The sequence below is a fragment of the Festucalex cinctus genome, chromosome 2 (assembly GCF_051991245.1).
Source record: "Festucalex cinctus isolate MCC-2025b chromosome 2, RoL_Fcin_1.0, whole genome shotgun sequence".
Taxonomy (NCBI): Eukaryota; Metazoa; Chordata; class Actinopteri; order Syngnathiformes; family Syngnathidae; genus Festucalex; species Festucalex cinctus.
Genome location: NC_135412.1, coordinates 10,094,466 through 10,118,304, shown reverse-complemented (window position 1 = coordinate 10,118,304; position 23,839 = coordinate 10,094,466). Strand labels below are relative to the sequence as shown.

General features: G+C 40.6%; 1 protein-coding gene across 6 annotated transcripts in view; it reads left to right on the top strand.

The window, feature by feature from the left end:
• plxna2 (plexin A2) overlaps positions 1–23,839 on the top strand; it is a 374,923-nt gene that overhangs the window by 151,870 nt on the left and 199,214 nt on the right. The window contains exon 1 of one of the 6 annotated variants that reach the window (XM_077512748.1): positions 4,892–5,333. The exons of the other annotated variants lie outside the window; for them this stretch is intronic. The gene's annotated coding sequence lies outside the window, so the exon portion shown is untranslated. Of the gene's footprint in view, positions 1–4,891; positions 5,334–23,839 lie in introns of those variants that run through there. 6 annotated transcript variants of the gene reach the window in all.

Below are 23,839 nucleotides of genomic sequence, written 5' to 3'. Positions count from 1 at the left end.
CAGATAGTCAGTAGTTCTTAAAAAATATATATGTCAAACCATAAAAGACATAGAATAACGCGAAAATAAGCGTGAGCTTTAGCCTATGCCTTTTTGGTCTGTATGTTTTTTCTTTTTTATGACAGACCTTTGTGGTATTTTTTTCTTTTACACGTGATTGAAATAAATTGTATTCATTCATTCATTCATTCATGCCCCCACTAGCTTAATGTGAACACATAATGGAAAACACTATTGGTAGACTAGCATTTAGCATTAAAAGTTGTCGTCATAATCCTTTAGCAAAACACATTTTCCCCTGCTTAACACATTCATTGCCAGACCAACAAAAAAATGCATCATTTGACATCTTTTTCCGTCAATGGCAGTGAATGAGTTAAAGATTTAATTCTTGTGGCTGGTCAGGTAAGTACACCTACATTTTGATGAGCATACAAAATGGCGTGAAGCCAATTGCATATATTGAAAAATGGCATGCATGCTTTCTATTTATGTGTGTTATAGTAAGACGACTGGACTAGCCATGTTCTTCAGTTTCTTCTGCTTCCAATAACATGACATGGATAATTTCCAGCCAATGAAAAAATGCTGACAAAATGACATGAAAAAAAGCTTTTTTAAGTCAGTGATTAATCATGATTAATCAAAATTCTACGCTGTGATTAATCTGATTAAAAAATGTAATCGTTTGACAGCTCTAGTCTTAACGGTCTTGGCCCATCTTATTTATCCGACTTGCTTTTACCCTATTAGCCCTCGCGGTTCCTGAGGTCCTCTGGCGGTGGCCTTTTAACTGTTCCTAAGGTGAGGACCAAGACACACGGTGAAGCTGCCTTTAGCCACTGTGGTCCCCACATATGGAATAGCCTGCCAGAGGGCATCAGGTCTGCAGAGACTATTGATGTTTTTAAGAGGAGGCTCAAGACTCACTTTTTTTTAGTTTGGCATTTGATTGATCTCTTTTCTTTTTAATCCCTTTTATTTATTTAGCTGTTTTAATTTATATTGTTTTTTAGCTTTGTTTTTGCCTTTTATTATTTATTTGTTTATTTTTCATATTGTTTATCTTTTTTTGTTTTAGTGTTTAAATGTTTTTATTTGGTAGTTACTAAATTTTTAGCTCCAGTGTTTTCTCATGGAGGAGCCTCCACACTGGGAGGGATGGCTGTTCTCATGCAGGTGGGCGGTTGTCCCGGGGGCCCCTTAGCCCCGGGGAGCTGTGGCTCGTCTGTTTGGAGTCTCTGGGATGGCATTCCTCCCTGTGGTGGTTGGCCGTCATCCCTCTCAGTGTGGATGAACTCCTCCTGGGTGCCTTTCCTCACAGGGTTCTCCTGTGCCCCGCCATGTTGTGGTTTGTGTGTGTGTGTCTATGTGTGTGTCGATCATGGGGATATGGGTGGGAGGGATGGCTTTTTCTTTTTATTGTATTATGGATGTTTTAATTGTTCAGCACTTTGAGTTGCATTTGAATGTATGAAAGGCGCTCTATAAATCAATTTTGATTGATTGATTGAAAATCGAATCTGATTCTGAACAAGTCATACCCAGCTTGCTTGTGCAACTTCTGTGTTGCTAATTCAGTGTTGTTGTCTAATAGCTTCTTGTTTTCTACTTCCTTGACGGGCGCATGCTGTTAGTAGTATTAGTCCAGTCCAGTTCCTTGCGTGCGAGAGTAACATTCACCTCTAAACACATTATGGGAAATTGAATTTGCTACGATTTCAGTCGGACTAACACGTTTACATGTTCTTTATCTTAGAAGCCCAGACACATACCCAGTGATTTGATTTCCTCTGTCATGAAAGTGCACTTAATGTAACAAAAGCAAGACTAGTCTACTGAGATCTTTGCATATTTTGCTACTTCAGACTGTCACGTCATTCTCTTAATGTCTCAGCAAGTGGCCTCTACATATGTACTGTACTGTACGTACATAGACATCTTATCACTAATAGTCAACTAACGACTCTTTCATTTCTCTCTGCACACAACAGACACGACGCTCTTTCAAACATCTTGTGTGGCCCAGCCCTTCAATAGGAATCGAGTTATGTTCCCATCAAGCAAACCTTGTCTCGTACCGAACGGGCCCGGCCTTCTACAAAGTCGCTATTTGATTACTGCCTGGCGTTGACGGAGATCCATTTGAGGGTGCAGCGTGGCGGAATTCCAATATGGACGCCCTCCAGCTATCGACCCCCGTCTTTGTAAGTGGGCACCGTGCTTTTAGTGCGCGTTTGCCGCTTGTTGTTGCCCGTCTTCCGCCTCCCGGCAGCTCGGCGATGCTTGTGATGGCGCCCCACGCCGGCTCCTTCTCCTGGCTCATCCATTATTGATGCGTCAGAGAATGTGAATAGCCTATTTTTGAATCAAGATAAGGGGTAAGGAATTTTACAATGCCCTCGCACAATGGTGGATAGATAAATGAAATTGTGTTGACCTTATTGAGTGATACCCAACCAATAAAAAAAAAACAACAACTGCCATTTGGAAGTATTCTGCCTGCAGTGAAAGCTATACGGTTTGGAATTCAAGAATAATTTTAGGAAATAAATGCCTCTAAAACTGCACAAAACTTTTGAATTTGAACCAATATCATGCATTATATTAGTCTACAGTATGTTGTGCAACAACTGAGTTGAAGTGACTTAACTTACTGCCCCAAATCGCTATGCAGTATCTTTAATTTGACAGCACAGACTTCAGGTCAATTGTGATCCGAAACCTTTTTCACTTTATTGTATTTAAAACTGAATTTCTTTGTTTTCTTTTATGTTTGATATCTGCCTTCAAACTGATTTGTTTTTCATCCAACATCAATTTATTTTATTTTCACCTGGACACTAGTTCTGCAATCCCCAAGTTTAATGATAATTTGATAATTTCAGAAACCATATTTTCACTTTGCTCATTTCTTTATTATCTTCTTCAGCAGGTGTTTTATACTGCGTGCATAATTAGCAAACACCAGCCTCAACACCTCTCACGTTTGACAACAAAACAAAATAAAACGAGCCTAGTTTTATTTTGTTGATGTGTCCGCATTTCCTCTCACGGTCTCCTTGGTTACCCATTTCTCCCTAATGTGTGACACCTGTTTCCTTTTGTCTTCTCCCCTTTCCTGGTGCATTTTACCTGTCTCCTTTCTTGCTCCTGCTTCCTGTTGATTGTGGTTGTACACGTTTACATCTTTAGTCCAGGTCTTCACAGCATTCCCACTAGTTATTTTTGGATCTCGCTAGTTCCGCTCATAATTTTCACGAGCCTCTGCCTCATTCGCTGGTGATCTGATCAAAATGTTCAGACTGTTTTGAGTGTGTACTGAATGTCAGTTGATTCTGCGTTTTTTCTGCACATTGTCTGAACATTTTGAACTTCATCTGTGACCCAAGTGAGGATAATTGCTTTAGAAAATGGATAGATGGCTGAACGTTATACATAGAGCCAGCCAAGGAAATCAGAGGTTCACCAACAACCCAGAACAGATTGACCATAGAATAAAGAAAATTGATGGATCTATCTGGTGTCTTAAACTTATTAATGATTCTGTACTTGTGTTATTTACAGTATAAATGAAATCAAATGTAATTGAGTTAAGCGTAGCAAACAAAAGGTGTGCAAAGAAGACGAGCCATTTGTGTGAATGCAGATGTTGTTCACAACTCAACCTATAGATGGCAGTGTTCCTACAGAAACTGAGCTGCAGTGGAGTGTGTCACTCGTTCTCTTCCAAAGTGTGGGATCGTGAGTGTCTCTAATACTACACAGGTTCCCTAAGGGTGCTTGAAATTCCTGAAATGGCTGGAATTTTTTTCTCTGTTCCTGCTTGAATTTTGAAGATATTCTTTTTTTTAATAAATAGTTGTCTGACTAAACGTGGCTTATAAAATGGCAAAATAAAATAAGTTGGCCTTGTCCACAAAATCTGTATTGTAATTACTGTAATTGTATTTACTAAACCTGCATTTGATTATTATGTACTACCACTTCTGTTAACACTTCCTTGAACGTCTCTTCTTCAAGCTGTCATGGACAAATATTTGTTTAAAACTTGTCCTTCACAAACAAATGTATGTGTTGGTTTGAGTGAGACAAAAAAATCAGTCCGTTTACATCATACACAACTTCAAAGATAGCTTTGTAACTACTTGTGTTCGATACCGCTTTTTTTTCAGACTGATACCAGTTTTTCTCAGCTCTTGAGGACTCACCCAAGTAACCGATGCTATCATTTTAATATATAACATTTCTGAGAGAGAATTTCAAACGACTTTGTGTTTAATTCTGACAAAAGGCAACTTAATGGACATATGAGAGGTTGGGCAATAGAATTCAAAAGAAAACACTGTCAGCCATACAGAAATTGGGTAAAGCAAATAAACGTATACATTTGGTAGCAACCCACAAATAATGCACATAAACATACATATAGGCATACTTGCAGGAATGGTATTGTAGCAGATACGCACTCCAATTGCCAAGTGTAATTTGGCGGCTTGGCGATGAAGAGCTGCCTCCGTGAGTGAAAATCTTTATGGGGTTCACATCGCAAGTTAGACAATTCGAGCGATGAAGGCGTGTCACATATGTCCAGAAGGGGAGCGGCGGTTGTAAGCAGTGAGTCATTTGCATGAGAAAAACATAGCCCCATCAAAAAGGGCCAATTTCAGCAAATCATTAAAAAGAAATATACCATCATTCAAGTCTTATGATATGGGATATGCCCTAAATTAAGATACTGTACGTTGATTTCATTTTTGTTTCGGTTGATACGCGTGTGTGTACTGGTGAGAGGAGGTGGGGGTTGAGTCCACGCCGCCAATGAGCGAGTGTGCGCGCGCACCACCTCACGGTGATGATGGTGGTGACGATGATGATGATGATGATGATGGAGCCGCGCGTCCGAGTCAGTCCGGCTCAGTGTGGCGCGCCGCTGCTCCGACGATGCCCGCACACCACCCGCGTCTCACAGCCTCGCGTCAAGTCACTTTACTTCGGAGGACTTTTCCCGCCGAGCGCGACTGAAGGAATTTGCTCGTTCCTGTCCGCGCGACCTTGTGAATGATCTTTTTGAAGTTTGCGCATTTGGTGCGCCTGCGACCGTATGCCGGCTGTGCCTTGAATGACGGTTGAAAACAGGTGGGCGGCAAGCAGCGCGCAGGAGGCGAGCATCGGACAAGGCGACACTTTGCTCGCGGTTGGGGGACGTTTTTTAGTCGGTGGATGCGAGTCCTACCGCCGGCATCAGCTCCCACACTCTGGGCTGGAGGGGCTGGAGGAGGAGGCGGATTTGGGGACGGAGAGGGAAAGATCGGAACACTGGGGATGAGGAGGTGAGCTTTCCTATTTCCGCTCCATGGGGTGTTAAAAAGATGGGGGGGGGGGGGGGGGGGGTGCATTCGCATCCCGCCTGACTATCTTGTAGCGGCTTTCGAATTGCAGCACCGACATGCAGCATGTGCACCTCCACGTTGCAGTGCACGCTTTTGCATTTGCAATAAACCCGTAAGCCTGCAGCAGCTTTTTTTTTTATTATTTATTTCACAAATAGTGTTTAAGTTGGCTGCAGCCAGCACGCGGCACAGTGTCGACGCTCCGATTGGCCAATTATTGGTGCTCTCGAAAGTGATTACAAGATGACATCACTCTTAAATTAATGGGCACGTTTTTACTGAAAACATTCAACTAACTTGGTCATGTAGTTAACTTGGACACAACAAAGTGACTTGAACATTTCTTAATTTTGTCAACACTTGAAAATTAAGATTTCCTTGCCAAATAAATTAATATCCTGATAGATTGTTCACGAACCATTATAATTGTTAACACTTTACAAGAACGGACACTCATTTTGTTAGCACCTTATGATTTATCAAATGTTTATAGGTTATTACCTAGCTTGTTATCAGAGACAATAAACTAAGAAAACAAGACTTGGCATCCTGATTGCTGAACTGTATCAACGCTCAAGTTGCGCCTATGCGATGGTCAGGGTTCATATTGACTGAACAAAATGCATTCATCAGTGATGATTATGAAAGTTTGATATATAAGCTTGAACTGGTGAGCCTGCACTTGTTGAAAACAGCTCAAGGTGCGCCATTCAAATATTGTAGCATATCTAGCCTATATGTGTTACTTTACAATCCCAAAAGTTTTTCTTATGTACCTGTCAATGAACATTCATTAAAAAAAAATATCATTATAATATCTTTATTTATAATATTTCACAATAATATATTATTTCCTATTAAAAATACTTTTTCATCATTCAATAATTTTTCGAACTACCCCATCGTGGCCAATGTTGATATTACAAATATGATACTTTGCACTTTTAATGGTTATGTTTCTGATGCACACAACAAGGATAAAGCCCAATTTAGTTGCTATCATTTTCCTGTGCTGCTGACTTTTGACCAGACACATCCACATGGACCTCTCGCCTCATCTGTCCTATTGAGCGGAGGAGCCTACAAATCTTCCCGCTGCAACGCCTCCAAAGAAAACAATCCTCGTCTTCCCTTGAAAATGGCAGCACATTTGCATGAAAATAATGTACATCTGCTTGGGCGGATGGCGAGCATATTAATCCTTCTGCCCTTGCAATCAAACCTTAGTCCGTCTTTGTGAACGCACACTAGGTTTTTTTTTTTTTTTTTACATTCTGTTATAAAGCCGGCACATCATCATCATTATTTTTAATGCCCGTCTCATGGTGTAGCAGCAGTCGTTTGTGTGTGTGTGTGTATTGGACACAGCAGCCATCGGGGTGCAAATTGCTGCATTTAAGCGAACAAACAAGCTCGCAGCATTGGTCTGATTATCACAAGCTCATTTGGTTGAAGCTAATTATCATCACTCTTAATGGGAAAATCACACATAGACGCAACCTGTTATTGTTTTACACGAGCTCCGCTGGCAATGCTGTAGGTGAAATTTCAAGAAGTTTATTGGCTTCATTCTGCTAAATTCTTTCAAAGTAAAACTGTTGCTACTAAAGCTCTGTTTCATTCTCACAGAATCTCATTCTTGATGGATGGCTGTTTAGGAATCCAACGTTTACTTTTTCAAGTCAAACTGCACAAAGGCGACTCAACGGGGAGTTTGCGTTTGTTTGGATGGTTTGCCCCCTTTGTCTTTCCCCTCCAATACTGTAATGTAATGGTTAAAATAGAAGAATGTTCTGTAAACTCTGGCGGTAAACTCAGTGAAAGGGAAATAATTGTTGACTTTGGATCTATTCAGGCAGCACCATTTCGTTTTGGACAGCACGCATGTCTCCCAGTTGAGAAGTTCAGTCCTTCTGTATTGAGTTTCCATGTTCTTCTTGAGCGTGTGTGAGTTTCTGTGTGGTATTTTCTCTTGCTCTCGCTTTCCAAATACACGCATTGAAGACACTAAATTGTCCGTAGCTGTGATTGTGATTGCGTATGATTGTTTGTCTAGATGCGTGCTTCACGTTTTTGCTGGCAACAAGGCGGATCCATTCATAGAGTCCAGATGGTCAAGTAAATTTTCATATCAGGGAGGTTATTCAGTCCCTTCGTCTTGAAGCAATTGTAACGTAAGCGCTTGGCAGCAATCAACAGAGGGCGAAACTAAATCGGGTCCAACGTGTGTGCTGCAGTAGGACTCAAAACCTGAAATAAACGGGAAGAGTGAAATTTGATGCACTCAGATCTAAAAAGCTAACAGTTTGTTTGAGATATTGCTGTACTGTATGTAACTATGGCACAGTGATAACGCAATGTGATAACAACCTGAAGATTTGTTTTTACATGTTCATTTAAACCTGATTAAAACTCATTTGCTCCCAATAACGTATAAATACGTTTTTTTAATGTTCAAAGTGTCCCAAAGACGTATTTATACATTTTTTGGTTTGTTTTTTTATGCGAGAGCATACAGAAGGCTTTGATGCAGCTTCTCAACTGCAAAGAACGGTTGCAGAAATGGTAGTTATTACACAAACGGCCAGCAGGTGGCAGCAGAGCAAAGGAGATCAACTAGGGCCATGTCGAAAAAAAGCTCAATTACTTACAATTTTAAATAGATTTGTGAAAACCGATGAAACTTAGCACTCTTCGAATGCTAATTGCTGCAAAACGGAAACAGATAGAAACATACTTTTTTTTTCCTGATGAAAGAAGAGACTTTAATCTTTCTTTTGATACGTTTTGATGCGTTTTATAGAAATAGAACACAGTATTCTGTGGGCCTTGCAAAATCAGTCAAAATCCAGTAAAACAGCCGGGAGCGAACGGGATTGCTTCTGTGAAAATGGCTGGGAGTGAATGAGTTAATTTGAGCTTCAATGGAGAATTTTCCATCCATTTAAAAAGTGAAGCTGAGAAGCGAAATTGTTGTGCTCACTGCTAACGACATTTATATGATCCGTTGTCAGCATCGTCAGAATCCTTTCACGTTTGCTCGAGAGCGACCCCTGTTAAAGGTCAGCCAATGAGCCCATACACAAAGTTCATTATCGTGAGTTCATTATGATCATAACATATCACTTTGCTGCCGAGTGAGTCGTCAACCCCCAGCAGAAGACCCCCCCACACCCCATGCTCTACACTGACTCCCCCTTCTCCCCCCTTACCACTCCCCCGCCCCCTCAAGGCAGCCAGACTCACTGCTGTGTAGCTTGAGAGATTTTGACAAGTGGCTGCGCATGGAGGCAGAATCCTTGACCTATATCTTAATGAATGAATACTGCGAACGCGTCCGTGGCTATGTATTTTGACCCCCACATCCAATTGCAACCCCGCTCTACCCCAACTGTCTTTCTCAGCTCACGCACATGTAAGATAATGGCCCTTTTGTGCTACCACTGACTCACTCACTCTAGCCTCAGATTTAGTTTCTGTCTTTACTTTCTGCTTCAGCCAGTGTACAAATAGTCGCGGGGTTTGTTTTCATGCAATTGCATCGCCCTCCTTCGCTATGTGGATTTCACCCCGATCCGCTGTCCAGCTGTCACAACCAAGCGCTCCTTTCCCGCTCTCCCTCGCAGCCTCGCCATGTGCTCGTTTGTCCGAGATCTTTGCCTCGTTAGGCCAGTGTGGCATAAAATGTGAGGTCTGCATTGTTGGTGGGGTTGATCTTGTGGAATATACTGTCATCAAAGCAAGCCAGGATGTTTTGTCTGGGATTGAAGCGTCCAGTATCAGAGGGAGGAAGAACTTGCCGGAGAGTCCTAGTAGTGATTTGATTGATTTTATCATCTTTTTCCACCATTAGAAGGATAAATATAATAAATAAACATCCCTATGATGCACACTCAGGCTTAAAGTCCAGACGTAAGAACTGGAAAGAAAAGAAGCTTCCGTATGACCTACCTACCTTAGACATTAGGGATGTGAATTGCCGAGTACCTGACGATTCGATTCGTATCACGATTCACAGGTCACGATTCGATTAGATACCAATTAATCCCGATACGAATTTGCAAGTCGATTGCTGTGATTTTTCTTATTCAAATTTAGAAAATACTAATCCGTAAACTTGTAGAGTGTAAGATTTGTATGAAAATGTATTATTTATTTATCTGAAACTTCAGTCTTATACAGGTTGTAATCTGTTTCATGTTTGAACAGCATTGAAATAAAATATTAAGGCATAATGTTCCGTTCATATAACTTTCTTCCATGCTTAAGGTGTGAACCCTAACCCTAAGTAAGACGTTTTGTTGAATATTTTTCCATTAAAAATGAATTGAATCGATTCGAGAATTGCACGATGTATAATCGCGATATATTGCTGAATCGATTTTTTTTAACACCCCTATTAGACACATTCTCTACTCAAAACCAATTGGGTTGCTCACTTGTGAGTGAATAACTTCAGAATGTGTGCAGACAGATGATGTATAAGAGCTTACATCCTGACCTACTATCACCCCCAAACAGTCTTCATCAGTGGACAAACAGATATCGCCCTTCGATCGCGCTAATGACAAACCGACAAAAATCACCCCTGTTGGCGTTATGCTCACCAGCTTGGAGAAATCTAACATTTGGTCCACTTGCTCAGTCCAACAGATGGGAAAATGGACGGTGTAAAAGGAGGTGAAAAGAAAAAGCAAGTTATCAGTGGCTTGATTTCAGCGCCTCCGTTGGGAAGCCCTAACACCTTCACAGTGCAAATACTGCTCCAAGTTAAATGTTTTGTTGACGCCTTTGGTCCCCCGCGTGAGTGGTGGAGGCGGCATAAGGAAGCTTTCATTAAGATGTTAAAGCCGGTACCATCATGATATGCTTCCAAAGTTTTAGCTCATGGATTTCCTGTTTAGGCCTTTGGTCTGGTCCCCAGTCTTTCTCTTCATAGTCATGGGCCGGTCTAAATTCCATCACAAAATGAGGCAACTCTTTGGAGGTAACGATTTGTGAGACTGCACTTCGGCTTCCAACTTTTATGAAAAACAACAAATAATAATAATGATCTCTTGATGTTAATTGTACCAGGCTCTGTTCTCCTGGTCTCTTCCCTCTTCTCAACTGGGCTCGGATGTAAGTCACTAATGCCCCGGCGCCATCAATAATCAATTAGTTGGTGTCACGGGAGGGAGCGCTTTGTTTTGTTTGTGGCAACTTGACAAGAAATGAGCAACAAAAAGAGAAAGGGGGAAGGGGGCAGTACTGGATGCCAAGGGGCAGCTGTCAGGAACAGATGACTGTGTGCCTGAATATGTTTTTGTGCATGTGTGTATGTGATGTGTGCATGGCTGCGTGCGATTGTGTTCATTTGGATTTAGATTTGTTTGACTGCACGACACATGTGTCTTCTATAGACGTGTGTTGTTTGTTCATATGGAAAGCAACACAATGCTGTTTGGGTCAACACTGACCCCTATTGATGATGATGCTCGTACCCACCATTGTTGCTATGGTGACCACCTCAAGGGATGGCAGTGTGCTCAGGTCAGTAGTACATGCAATATTACTACAGAGAATTTACCATGTGCTCCATAAACTGAGAATGCAGCTACATGATTATTGCAAATGAAATCATTTTAATCTAATTTATTTCCTGCCTTTTTCGTTGGCAAAAGTGAGAAAAATTCCATCCCTTTTCTATAGCGCTTTAATTCATTTGGGGTATGGGTGAGTTTGGGCGAGAGGCATAGTGAGTTGCAGTACACGTATATAAACAGCCAGCCACTACTCTCACATTAACACTTTATACAATTTATAGTCTGTAATTAATCTAACACAAATGTTTTTGGCGAATGGAGGAATCTGGAGTACTTTGCAAGTATCGGCCAAACATACAAACTCACAGAAGATCCCAAGCCGATACCATCGATGATGTTCAGGAGAACCTTAAATGTAAAACAATCTGCTGCAAGAGTTTCCGTCCAAATGTTTCCCAATGGGAATGGGATAGTCAAGTTGTTGTTATAAAACATTCAACAAACATTTAAACATTCTAGACTGACGTGGGAAATCAATTAAACTACTGCAGTCTTACGTCTCATACCTTGATTTGTATATTCTTCTTCTCTTACTCACCTCTGGTTGAAACTTCTCTGCATTAGTCACTTAATTTCCTTGTCCACATTCTGAATTGTGCAACCTCAACAGCATTGGACTTTAGAGGTTCCACCTTATTCAACAGGCTTCAAGCTCAAACTAATCTTCGTCCCTCCCCACTTATGCAAGGGCATATGTCTTCACAAACGGATTCTCTCCTTGATAAACTGTTCTGTCCACTGTTTAAACTAAGAAAATAGACTTTGTCCAATCATGGATAGATGTGTTGACCCTTTCCCCCCATAAAATTGGCTGACGCAAACCTGCTGCTTTCCAAAGGTAACCTCAAACTCTTTGTACACCGTGTTGATACAGTAACAATATACAGTAAGAGTGTCGAATCATTGGAAGTCTAGACCTGCGGTGATGAATCCCGACCACTTGAATGTGTCCTTTCCTGCGATTACTAAGACTACGACTCATGATTTTGCATGAACGCACAATCAAAATGCTGAGCTGCCGGCACTTGCTTATGTGAGACGAGCTTAAGGACTCGCTAGTTCACTTGAGCCCCCATATTCATCAAAGTGATTATCTAAATGTCAAGGATGATCTCTTTTGTTCTCTTGCTCATCTGTATTTGATCGTCTTGTTTGATTTCTGGAATGGTTGATCTTTGTCAGAGCGAGGATTCATGATTTCACCTTGAAGAGTAAAGCTCTTAGCCAAATCTAGCTTTATGAGAATAGCTACACTAAAAAAAAAAAAAAAAAAAGCTAGCTGCTCCTGTATAGCTGTCATCTAACTTTTTTTCTTTTTATTATGTATTAAGAGTTAGTCCTCTTTGTCACTGCAAGAAGGTATGAATGAATGACTTTCACATTGTTGATGCTGGACTGAACATGAGCTGGTGAACTAGAATTATCACTAGCTCATTTAGCATTTAGCAAAAGCTAACGTAACTTTCAGGGATATTTATATATGAAACTATGTCATAGGGCCTATAGATAATGTGCCAGTAGAAAATGTAAACTACTCCAGAATACTGAATAAATTTTCCTCTGCTTTGGCGCGATCTCTGTGATGACCAAAATACCTGTTGTGATTGCAGTGAGATGTACGAATGAAGCTATTTGTCCCTGCTCGACAAACATTAGCCGCACGACTCCTTCGCAGGGGAAGTAGCTTGTTTTTGTTCCACTACTCTTTATTTCCTAGTGACCCTTGCTTTTGAAAGCAAAGGCTTGCGTGTGCTTGTTGAAGCAGCAGCGGGAGTTTGCCCAAATGCACTAAGCATGACAGCAGCAGCGGGAGTTGCGTGGAAAATCATTAACTTACTTTAGTTGGCGCAATGATATGAGTCTGAACGTCCCACGATCAACGTAGATCAACAAGTGTCATCTTTTGCTTGACAATTACACACATTGTGACAGCTCCGGTTCCGTTCCAGTTTAACTCCCTGAATGTGTTTATTGAATAATACTGCTTGGAAATGTTCCCGATGGAGCTGAAAGAAGAACGTGGTGATGAGTGCAAAACTGAAAACAACCTTTTGAAAAAAATTGTCAGGGTGAAAATTTTTCAGAAGTTAATTTTGGCCTTTGTGTGTAGCAAGAAAAATCATTGTTTTCACCTCCATTTTATTGTTGTCCTCACGGCAGCAGATTGTGATTATTACAATGTTGCATTTCTTATGTGCAGACATTACATAGGCAAGCAAGCCCATTGCTTTTGTCAGCTGTAGCTTGGACTGCCTAAATGTTTGAAAAACTGAAATATTCATTTCACCCTGAGGCAGTTTACGTGTACACCAACTCCAATTCAAGGTAAACAACCTCACCTGTCTTTGTATACTAAAGGTGCAGCTTTTCAGAGACAAAGGAAGGCAGTGCAAATAGATTAAAAGAAAATGACAAACTGCCATGCATGCATTTAACTATCAGCACTAGTTGCAGCGCTGTTTTTCCATCCAACTTGGTGGGGCTTTATCTTTAAATTTGGCTGTATCGTTCTGTGAATCCAAATGTTTTTTTTTTTTTTTTTTTTAATGACATGCTTTTGAAGCTAGATAACATCTGAATGCTAATCTGGACTTTGTAATATGTTTTGATTTCTCATTGCAAAAAAACAAAAACAAAAAAAACATGGCCATATTAGAGTAATACGTTTACTGGCATCACGAGTGACAATGTGCTGAAATCCAGCGTTAAAATACAAGAGGAAAAAGGGTGGTCTGGGAATGCAACACTGAGTCAGGCAGGAAGTGGAGGGGAAACTGGAAGGGAACATGAAGGTACAGTGGCTCTCACAGTCATGTGGCGGAAACTTGTTCAAAACATTACTTGGCTTTAAACGAAAGCTGGAACATGACCGATCCCAATTGGATTTGACGAATACATACTCTAAATTCAATTTGAATCATTTTTTTAGCACAACAAAACCAGATGTTGAGTCGTGCTTTCGTTACTTACAGAACTTCACAATGTTGCACAGCGTAGGAAAATTTGTCCAGGTGGATATCAGTCTTGACTGGGTGGTCCAAGCTACAACTTTTTTTGCATGATGGTTTCTGTTCTCTAACCGGAAGAGAAAGAGATCAAGGGTTTGACATTTATAAGCTGTCATCAGTCGAAGCCCTTTTTGAGCAGCTATTCTTTATTTAATGTATGTTGTTTTGTGATTGTGTATCATCTGAACACTGAAACAGCTTGAGATAACATTACAGGCAATGTAGAAACTGACATGGTGACAGGTTTTGTCAACTGAATACTTTTAGTTATTAGTTAGTTAGTTAGTTAGTCAGTTAGATTGTTTTTTTTTGTGTTACTGGAGCTATACAAACAAAAATTGTGGGATAGGTCTTGCAATATAAACATACATTTATTTTCTTGTGAATTATCTGCTCTAATTCTTTCTTTCAATCTATATCCAAGACCCTTGATTTCTTAACACAGCCATTTTGATAGTGAGTGGCTGCGTTTTCAGTTATCCTCACACAAATAGTTTCCACTGTCCATTTAGATTGATGACAGTACATAGAGGGTAGTGAATTATCTACTAAGTTTATGAAAAGTCATCACAAAGACTATCCAGTATACATGATTTTCAGCAGCAGCAATACACAAAGTAAATGACTTTATACTTGTAGAACATATCCTTGTGGATTAGCTTTTGCGTGCATGGAACTTTAATTGTTAGTGACATTTTTTAAGTTTGCTTTGGTTTTTTTTTACATCCTTGGTGTGAACATAGTAACAGACAAACCAAAATCATTTGGTACGGTTCTAAATAAAGTTATTCTTAAAGAAATTGGTTAGCTTGTAACATTTGCATGTCATCTAATAACAACACTTATCCACATCATCATCCAGGTTACTAAAGGACAACATGAAGCATATATGGGCCTTTATTGGCTCCGTTTTACTCACAAAACTGTTCATCAAAACGTGTTCCCATTTTCACCCTTGTAAAAAAAATAAATAAAAAAATACAAATGAAGGAACAGATCAAGTTTACAAACCTGATGCAGTGGTCAGGCAGCCAAGAAAGTCATTTATTTGTATATTCATACAATACTTGCGTGTTAGTTGAGGTGTGATATTATAGCAGTAAGTAAAATCTGTAACTGACGCCCACCCAAAGTGAAACAGCCTCCAAGTGTCCCAATTAGCCCACTTCAGCATGTTTGTGTGCCCCAGCTGCTCCTGTTTGTGTTGCTGATGAAATGCTGAATGGGACCTTTTTTTCCCCCCGTACATTTTCTCGAGGGTAGCAAACAGTTGATTTTTATCATTTTCCTCCTTCCTGTTATTGCACTTTTTTTTCTGCTGGAGTATGATTATATGTTTGCATGCTGCTGCTGATGTGGTTTTAAATGGAGCAGCGGGGCTGTTTTGTTTGGCTCAGTGAGCGAATATGCACTGTGCTTTAGCCCCCCATCTCCACCCCCCTGCCGCGACAAAGTTGCCCAAATGTAGGGAAACGCTCGAGCCGGCCAATGTCATGTTTATGCTGACTGTTCATCATTTCCTCCGCCACAGAGCACTTATCATCAAAAGGTTGCAGTTACATCGCTCACTTGAATGGAGAGGTGGCTCATTTTACGGCTGGCGGGATGATCGTTTTTAAAGCCCTGCTTCATCGTCATCGTCATCATAGTCCGAGTGTGCGGTCTCACTGGGGAAAAAAAAGTTATTACAAGCCTTCACATCGCAATCCTGATTGCCTGGTTTTGCCATCTTTCAATACAGACCGAGCCAAGCATGGTGATACAATTTTCTTTCATTTACTGCTACATGTTGTTTTTTCTTTTTTTCCCCCCCTTGACTTTCCTCTGTTTTGTTTTTTTTTTTTTCTGTTTTTGGCGGTTGTATTTCTGGCTCTCTCCACTCGCACTGTGGGATCTCATCCCAGCCCGCTTCGCTTCCCTTAACAATGAAACAGATGCTAATTTTAATCATCTTACTAGCAGAGATTAGTCTTTGATCAAACTTAACACCCAAAGGAGGAGTAAGGGGGAGATAGAGCCAGCGAGTGATACTACTGTTTAAACTGGTGACTTTATTAGGATGGACATAATAATTGATTAATTACCGTATTTTCCGCACTATAAGGTGCACCTAAAAGCCTTCAATTTTTTCAAAAGCTGACCATGCGCCTTATAATCCAGTGCGCCTTATATATGGATCAATATTGAGCCGCAACAGGTCTCGCTGTCAAGACGCTATCGGTGACCCTGCACGATCGGTGACGCGCATGCGCAGAAGATCCCACCATCTTGGATCGCAAGCTAATACTAATACTTTACCTCAGAGAAAATAATAAAACAGCTGTTTATTCATTTTGGAGTTGTCAGAAAGCTGGTTTGTAATCTATTAATAAAGTTTGACTGACCTATCTGACTGTTTTGTTGACACTCCCTTTAGCGCAGCACCATCTAATGGATGCATAACGTAACCTCAGCCTCTACTGTAGTGCCTTATATGTGGAAAAAGTTTTAAAATATGTCATTCATTGAAGGTGTGCTTTATAATGCGGTGCGCCTTCTAATGCGGAAAATACGATAATTGATTCGGAATTTTGTCAATTATCCGTAACTGTTGATTAATTCTCTAATGAAACACTTGAGGCAAATGGAGTGTTCTACTTGGCTGCAACTAGTGGAGGTGCTGTTAATTCAATCCCAACTACAGACAAACATGGTGTCACCTATGGGAAGTTTTACACAGCTGCACTAAACAGCATGAATGTAATCATACAACACTGTCAAAAATTGTTTACTTTATTGTTACTTGCCTCATTTATCGATAAAGTAAATTTAGTCAAATGCCAGGCTAAACCCTTGGTTCATCTCCTGCATTTCTCCCGGCCAGAATAGTCTCTTTCAAACTGGAGCAGGAGCTGAGCAATTCCAACTGAGACTGCTGACATTTTCCCTCCCCGAGAAGCGCTTATTATGTGTGCAATTATGCCAGTGACAAGGTTTCTAGAAGTCTCTCTTCAAGGTCCACTAGATCAAGATGTAGCACCAGAGGAATGCCTGGAGACAGTCGCATGAAGCTCTCCGACGTCAGGACTAAAGAATATGGATGGTCGTGTTATGTCTGTGAAGCGGGCAGCGGAGCGACCCGAGAGCTGCTGGCCTGTGAAAATGAGAGTAGAGCTCTTGTTCGGAGGCCTTCTGATGTAGTTGACAGACTATCGGCGCTGCAGAGCGTAGCAGGAAAAGCATCAGGCCAGACAGACTGGACAAAACAAGGCTGACGGAGCTGGGCCATAGTTAAATGGTTAAGTTTCTGTGTTTCGTTGAAATTGGTGCTGAGTTGTAAATGCGTGCGCCTTCCAGGCGTGTTCTGTGTGAGGCTGAACAGGATGGAGTTGCGACCAGGACGTGGGGGAAAATCAGAGTTGGCTGATTTCCTGTGAGCCCAAGTTCTGAGAGTGAGGTGGGCATGCTGCCATCACCATTGTTCTTTTATTAAAAAACACCAAAAAAAAAAACTGTAATAATGTACCGTATTTTCCGCACTATAAGGCGCACCGCATTATAAGCCGCACCTTCAATGAATGACATATTTGAAAACTTTTTCCATATATAAGTAGAGGCTGGGGTTACGCTATGCAGCCATTAAATGGTGCTGCGCTAAAGGGAATGTCAACAAAACAGTCAGATAGGTCAGTCAAACTTTATTAATAGATTACAAACCAGCTTTCTGACAACTCCATTCACTCCCAAAATTAATAAACAGCTGTTTTAATATTTTCTCTGAGGTAAGGTATTAGTATTAGCTAGCGATCCAAGATGGCGGGATCTTCTGCGCATGCGCGTCACCGATCGTGCAGGGTCACCGATAGCGTCTTGACAGCGAGACCTGTTGCGGCTCCATATTGGTCCATATTTAAGGCGCACTGGATTATAAGGCGCATGGTCAGCTTTTGAAAAAATTGAAGGCTTTTAGGTGCGCCTTATAGTGCGGAAAATACGGTAATTGACAACTTTTTTAGGCAGTACAATTTTGTGCTAAAATGCAACAGACGTATACAAAGCAATTTAAAATAAGTCTTCAGGTGGTCGAGATACAATATAGGAGATAAGATGTATACGTACAAGTATATAAGACACCAAAACAGAAAACCATCCATGAAGAACCATCTTGGCCTGTGGTGTTATTCACATAAGCAGTAAACATGGACTCCACAATTTGAAGGAGGTGATTATGAGTTGGAGGACAGGAAGGGGAAGAGGTCCATAGGAAGGTCCGCAAGGATACTCCTGGCCTAATGAACTTCTCAGGCAGTATGTCATGGTGTTAAACGGTAGACAGTGCAGGGAAATTAATGTGCTGTCTCCTAATCCTATTTCACAACATTATCAGCAATTATAAGCATAATGTCGCTATATTTTTTTTTTGTCAGGAAACAAAATTTGGACATGATTTTCATTCATTCATTTTCATTCAGACTAATATTTCAGTAAAGTATTCTCATTTAAAGTAAAGGAAAGAAACAATTGTTCTTATGAAGTATTAAACTGAGTAACGGAAGTAGACAATCGTTATTAACGAATACATGCGGTCATGTCACATACTTTGTAAATGAATGCTAAACATGCTAAATGCTAACATACAACTCAAGTTTGCCTAAGCACACACACAACCGAAGAGCAACCATAGCTCAACACAACATAAGATATGCTGGCCGGCCCACCAATATTATTAATTGATAAAGGAGGGTTGCCATGGCAACAATAGCGAGAGTGTTCTCAATGATTTTGACAGCTCCAGTGAGTGTCAAACCTAGTTAAAATACTCCAGACTTTAAATAAAAATAATTACATCATCAAAAAAAAAACATTAAAAGTATTCATTTAGTAAGACAATATCCTGCCTGGCTGGTCTGCTATTAAATTGGTGATATGGGGTCACATCTGGGAGTAGTTGACCCTTGCGTCCATAAAAACGAAGATGGCTGAAGATTGGTCCAAAAAACAGGATTGTTTTCACTTGTTCGAATATATTTCAAAGTCACTGCTTGGCCCACTTGTGCTTGCTGGCCAGATTTGCTCCTATTATGGGTAAGTGCCCACTTTCCTCACCACATGCTGCTAATGCGACTCATCCGAAGCTAGATTGGGCTAAGTAAGTAGCCGCAGACTCGATTTTGTGGCGCTTTATCACCCCTGATGTAATTAGAGGAATGTGTACTTGGCTGAGTCGCGAAGAAGGACAGACAAGCTCAAGCCTCCAGTTTTCTCATCGTGGGCACTCGGTCTTGGAACAAAATGTGTTTCCTGCTTCCTGTTCTTTGATTTCATGACAAACAATACACTCTATGAACACAAATGTCCTCTATTATTGTCGCCCACTTGATTTGATGGCAATTTCTAAGGATTTGGCCGCGTTCGTAGATGATTCTGCCCGTGCTGCCGAGAACCCACAAGCGATCATGCTTTTCTTAAAACCGCCTGGCTTTCGTCAGACTCTCAGACTTAAAGTGGTGTTGCAAGCAGACAGCTTGATAACACCCCAGTGCTGTCTTGGAGTTAGGAGGAGCGGGTCATGTGGGATGCTTCGCTCGATTCCTCCTGACACCAAAATCGCAAGCACGATAAGACTGATGTGTTTGTCAGGAGCTACTGGTTGAGCTTTGACCCCGTTGGCTTAAAAAAAAAAAAAAAGTCAAGACCACAAGAAACTCCAAACATATTTAAAGAAGTGGGTTGGATGTTTGGCTGAGGCTTCGCTGCCCTTTCCAATGGTCTGGACTTGAGGCAAACAAGCTTGATGGCTAACATTTCTGTGTCACTTCCACTGCTTGCAATTGGCAATCAGAGGAGAGTGGAGGGTATTGACATTACAGGCACCCCGTCGTGCTGTTAATTGAATTGATGGCTAATTGACTTTAGCATGGATCACGCTGAGGCCTGCCCGGAGAGTGTTTGCGCCGATGTGTCCGTATTACATCACTTCATGGTTACATCACAGCGGGTGACACCCACCCCCTCATGTGGGGACCTTTTTTTTGTGGGCTTAGCGGAAGAATTGGTTTCCCTGCTGCGTTTCCAGTGGTCGAGCTGTGCATGATCAGAACTGAAACGAAAGAGTAGTGGGAGAAAATGAAGGGATTATTTTGACTGACAGGCCCCCCCCCCCGTCATCCTCTCCCTAAAGCCACCACCAGGAACTGTTACATAACACATACTGGCTGTATTAAGTGGGGTACACAAATACTGAAAATCAGGCCAAATTGTGATCAAAGTCAGCAAAGGCCAACATTCTCAAATGTCTGAAAGCTTATCTTGTGGTGTGTGGTGTCTCAAGAGTGATTTTTCCTTCCTGATCTGCTGAGAAAACGGTCAGGGCTGGCAATCGTAAATATTAAACGTAATTAATTTTTACTATCACATGCAGTCCTGCTGAGTGTTGTGAATGCAGAGTTCGGCCGAGCCACGAACTGTGATTGTGAAATGAAATCTGACGATGGCCAATTAGGAAGTGACCTCAAGGGCTGGGAATCTTTGACTGTCACGATTCGATTCAATTACGATTTTTTAGTCTACGATTCGATTCAGAATCGATTCTCGATTCAAACGATTTTCGATTCAAAATTATTTGATTGACAAATGATTTCTGCTTCAATTTACAGATATGCAAAACAATTTCATGATCTACTCCAGTCTGCTTTGCAAGACAAAATGACAAATATAGACATTAAAGTGTCTTTTTTTTTTTAAACATTTATTATTTTTGTATTGTAAGTGCCCTTTTCCACAAAAACAGCATGTGGGCTACAACTGCCTTTTCCCCTACTTCTTCATTTCTAATTTAAATAAAATTGATTTTTGGATATTAATATCGATTCGATTAATAAATGAGAATCTCGATTCTTTTATGAATCGATTTTTTTGGCACACCCCTAATATATATAGATTTGAGGAAATGTATTATTATTATTTTTTCACAATTTTATTTTTAAAGAAAATACAGAATATTTGGTACAGAAGATATGTATATCAAGCTAAGTCTAAATAAATAAATAAACAAATAAAAGTTCACATTCTTGTTCTGATTTAATTATTCTTCGTAAATCACAGTGTCCCATCTATGGTGAGTTATTTTTTTTAGAACAGACCAATGGGTAGTACTTATGTTGTAAGTGATTTGTAAGTAATTTGGGGCACCATTTTTTTTTTTTTTTTTTTTTTTTTTTTTTAGGAGAGCAAACTGCAACTGCGTTTGCACCGTGACTCTTTTTTTTTTTTTTTTTTTTTTTTTTTTGGCTCCTCTCTTCTTTGTGTTGTCCAGCAGTCTGGATGTTCTAGGGCCCTCTGCTGCCTCTTACAGGCCATTCATGGTACATATAATTTGTGTGAGGAGACTAGCGATGCCAGCATATATATACATTTTGCAATGTGTGCAGTATGCTATGTTGGTTATCTTGACCATGAAGCACAAACAACACATGGGAAGATTTTCCTCATCATCGGAGCGGTCATGTTATCTCTATATATGTGCTTGACTTTCCATGCATTGACCAAAAATAGCACTGCATACCTTGATGTCCCTGCCAACGTGACCCTCGCACCCTTGCCAACCCTCTGCTGGCCGGAGTATGCATTCCAGGCTGTATAAATTTGCCCCAGTTACCAGCCAACACGACATGCTGGCTTTTGGGAGTTGCTGCTGCTGCTGCTCAAACAGCTTGTTCGAATGACTGCATGGCTTCCTTCCTTCCTTCCTTCCTTCCTTCCCTCCTTCCTTCCTTACTTCCTTCCTGTCTCTCCTCGCACACCAGCTCATACACTCAAAGCAGGAGGCCTGTATTGTTTCGTCCTTAGCTCTCACTTTCACAGGATATCATTCACTGTTTCTGACCTTCACTCGCTCTCCTGGTTGTGGTTTGTGGCTCCCCTCATCATCCTCAGGCGCTCCTACCATCGTATCCGCTGCCTCTCAAACAAGCAACCCTCTCCGTTTCACAAGCCAGTGTAGCTTTAATATTTTTTAAATCCTGTTAAAGGGAAAATTGACTTTTTGGCTGCTTTTTTACAAATTGTTGGGGCTCTGGAGTCCCTGCCCACCCATCACGGGTGAGACTATGCGTCCAAGAAAATCTTGTGTTAGCTGCCTATATCTGAAAATGTGTGAGTGATTTCTGTTTTCTCTCAATTGGGACATTACAGTTTGGCAAGTGTATGCTGCATTCGCCATAAGCAGGGTTCTGCACACAGTGTAGCCTGGTGATGAAACGCTTTCTCAATGAATTAGAATCAAATTGATGCTTCTATTGTCTTTATGTGTGCTCGGGTCCCCTTCTCACTATTTTTCATATTCAACAGAAAATTCTGTTGTCGTATTTTGGGTAAAACAACAAATTCAGCAAAAATCCTGAGAAGCATGTTTTTCATTGGACAATGACATATTACAATATTCCAGTCCTGCATAGCAAAGGTCAGAGTCAAATATTTGTTTAGCATAGTACAGCTGCAGTCAGATAACGCCTCGGTCGGGGAGCATCGATAAAGAAAGCAAATACATCAAACCCAAAATACACAAACATCAAGTTTGAATGCGCGCACACTGGCACACTAGCGCAGGTCTTGCTGTGCGCCATGTTGGATCCGGGTAATACCGTTTGGAACGTTTTGGCTCGTTCTTTGTGTCTGAATAGCGGCATGGACATTGGCATGTGAGAACATCGAGGTCACTAAAAGTAAACTTTTATTTTTTATTTATTTTTTTATTTTTTATTTTTTTTATTTATCTACGATAGTCTATATCTGTTGCTCACCTTGACCTGGAGGCCTACACCACACCCGAGTCACCAGCCTGTCCTTAGCGCCTTGAGCAAAGTGACGTTATTTTCCAAATCCATTTGTCTGCTTCAAAGATACCCAGAACTGCAAGATTTGATAGTTAGATATGACTGCTGCATTAAAAACAAGAGATCAGCAATTTCAGAATTTCCCACTACTCTTTCATATACTGTATGTCAAATTTTAATCCTATGCGGTACATATGCCAATGAAGGGTATTTCAGATGCTTTTGGACAAGACACTGTTTTCTATTTCAGCTATCATACTAATGTAAACAATTCCAGTAATCCTCAAGCTGATCTTGAGGGTAATGTAAAAGCTGTGAAATCCATTTGCTTGTCATGTTTGATTCACAATTGATTGCATTTGCTTGGAGACATTTCACGTGCGTCTTTACATTATTGCTTTACCAGCCTTGCCTCGTCTCAGCAGGATTCCTGTTTTTACGCCTTTGCTTGTGTATACTATTAATAATGTATAGTGACACCACACATCTCCTCAACACTAATATATACACACTCCGCAGCACCTCATTTATGACTTTTATTATGCAGAGCCTTTATCCAAGGAGTAGAGATCGACCGATATGCTTTTTTCAGGGCCGATACCGATTCCGATTATCGGTAGTCAAGGAGGCAGATAACCGATATTTGAAGCCGATATTCATTTGCAGTAAAAGTTAAAATGTTGGCACCAAATTTTTGAATAATGCAAACCCTAACCGTTCTTTACAATGGATTCTCACACTACACTTTTCATTTTACATCCTTCTATCTGCAATAAGACGTTGGTGGCGGGGGGAGTTAAATGTGGGGGCCAATGTGACATTACCTTTTATAGCATTTGGGATACTTGTAGTTTTATTCTATAAATGTTATATTTTTATATTTTGAAGTAATAGGAGGAACCCTGTCATTCAAAATGTGCATCAGCTGTGGCATTACTTATTACTACAGCAAAAATAAATAAAAAAAATTCCATGAGAAAAACTATTCATCCCTGAACACCATACAGTTCTTGTAGACCTTATTATGATTATTGTTATTG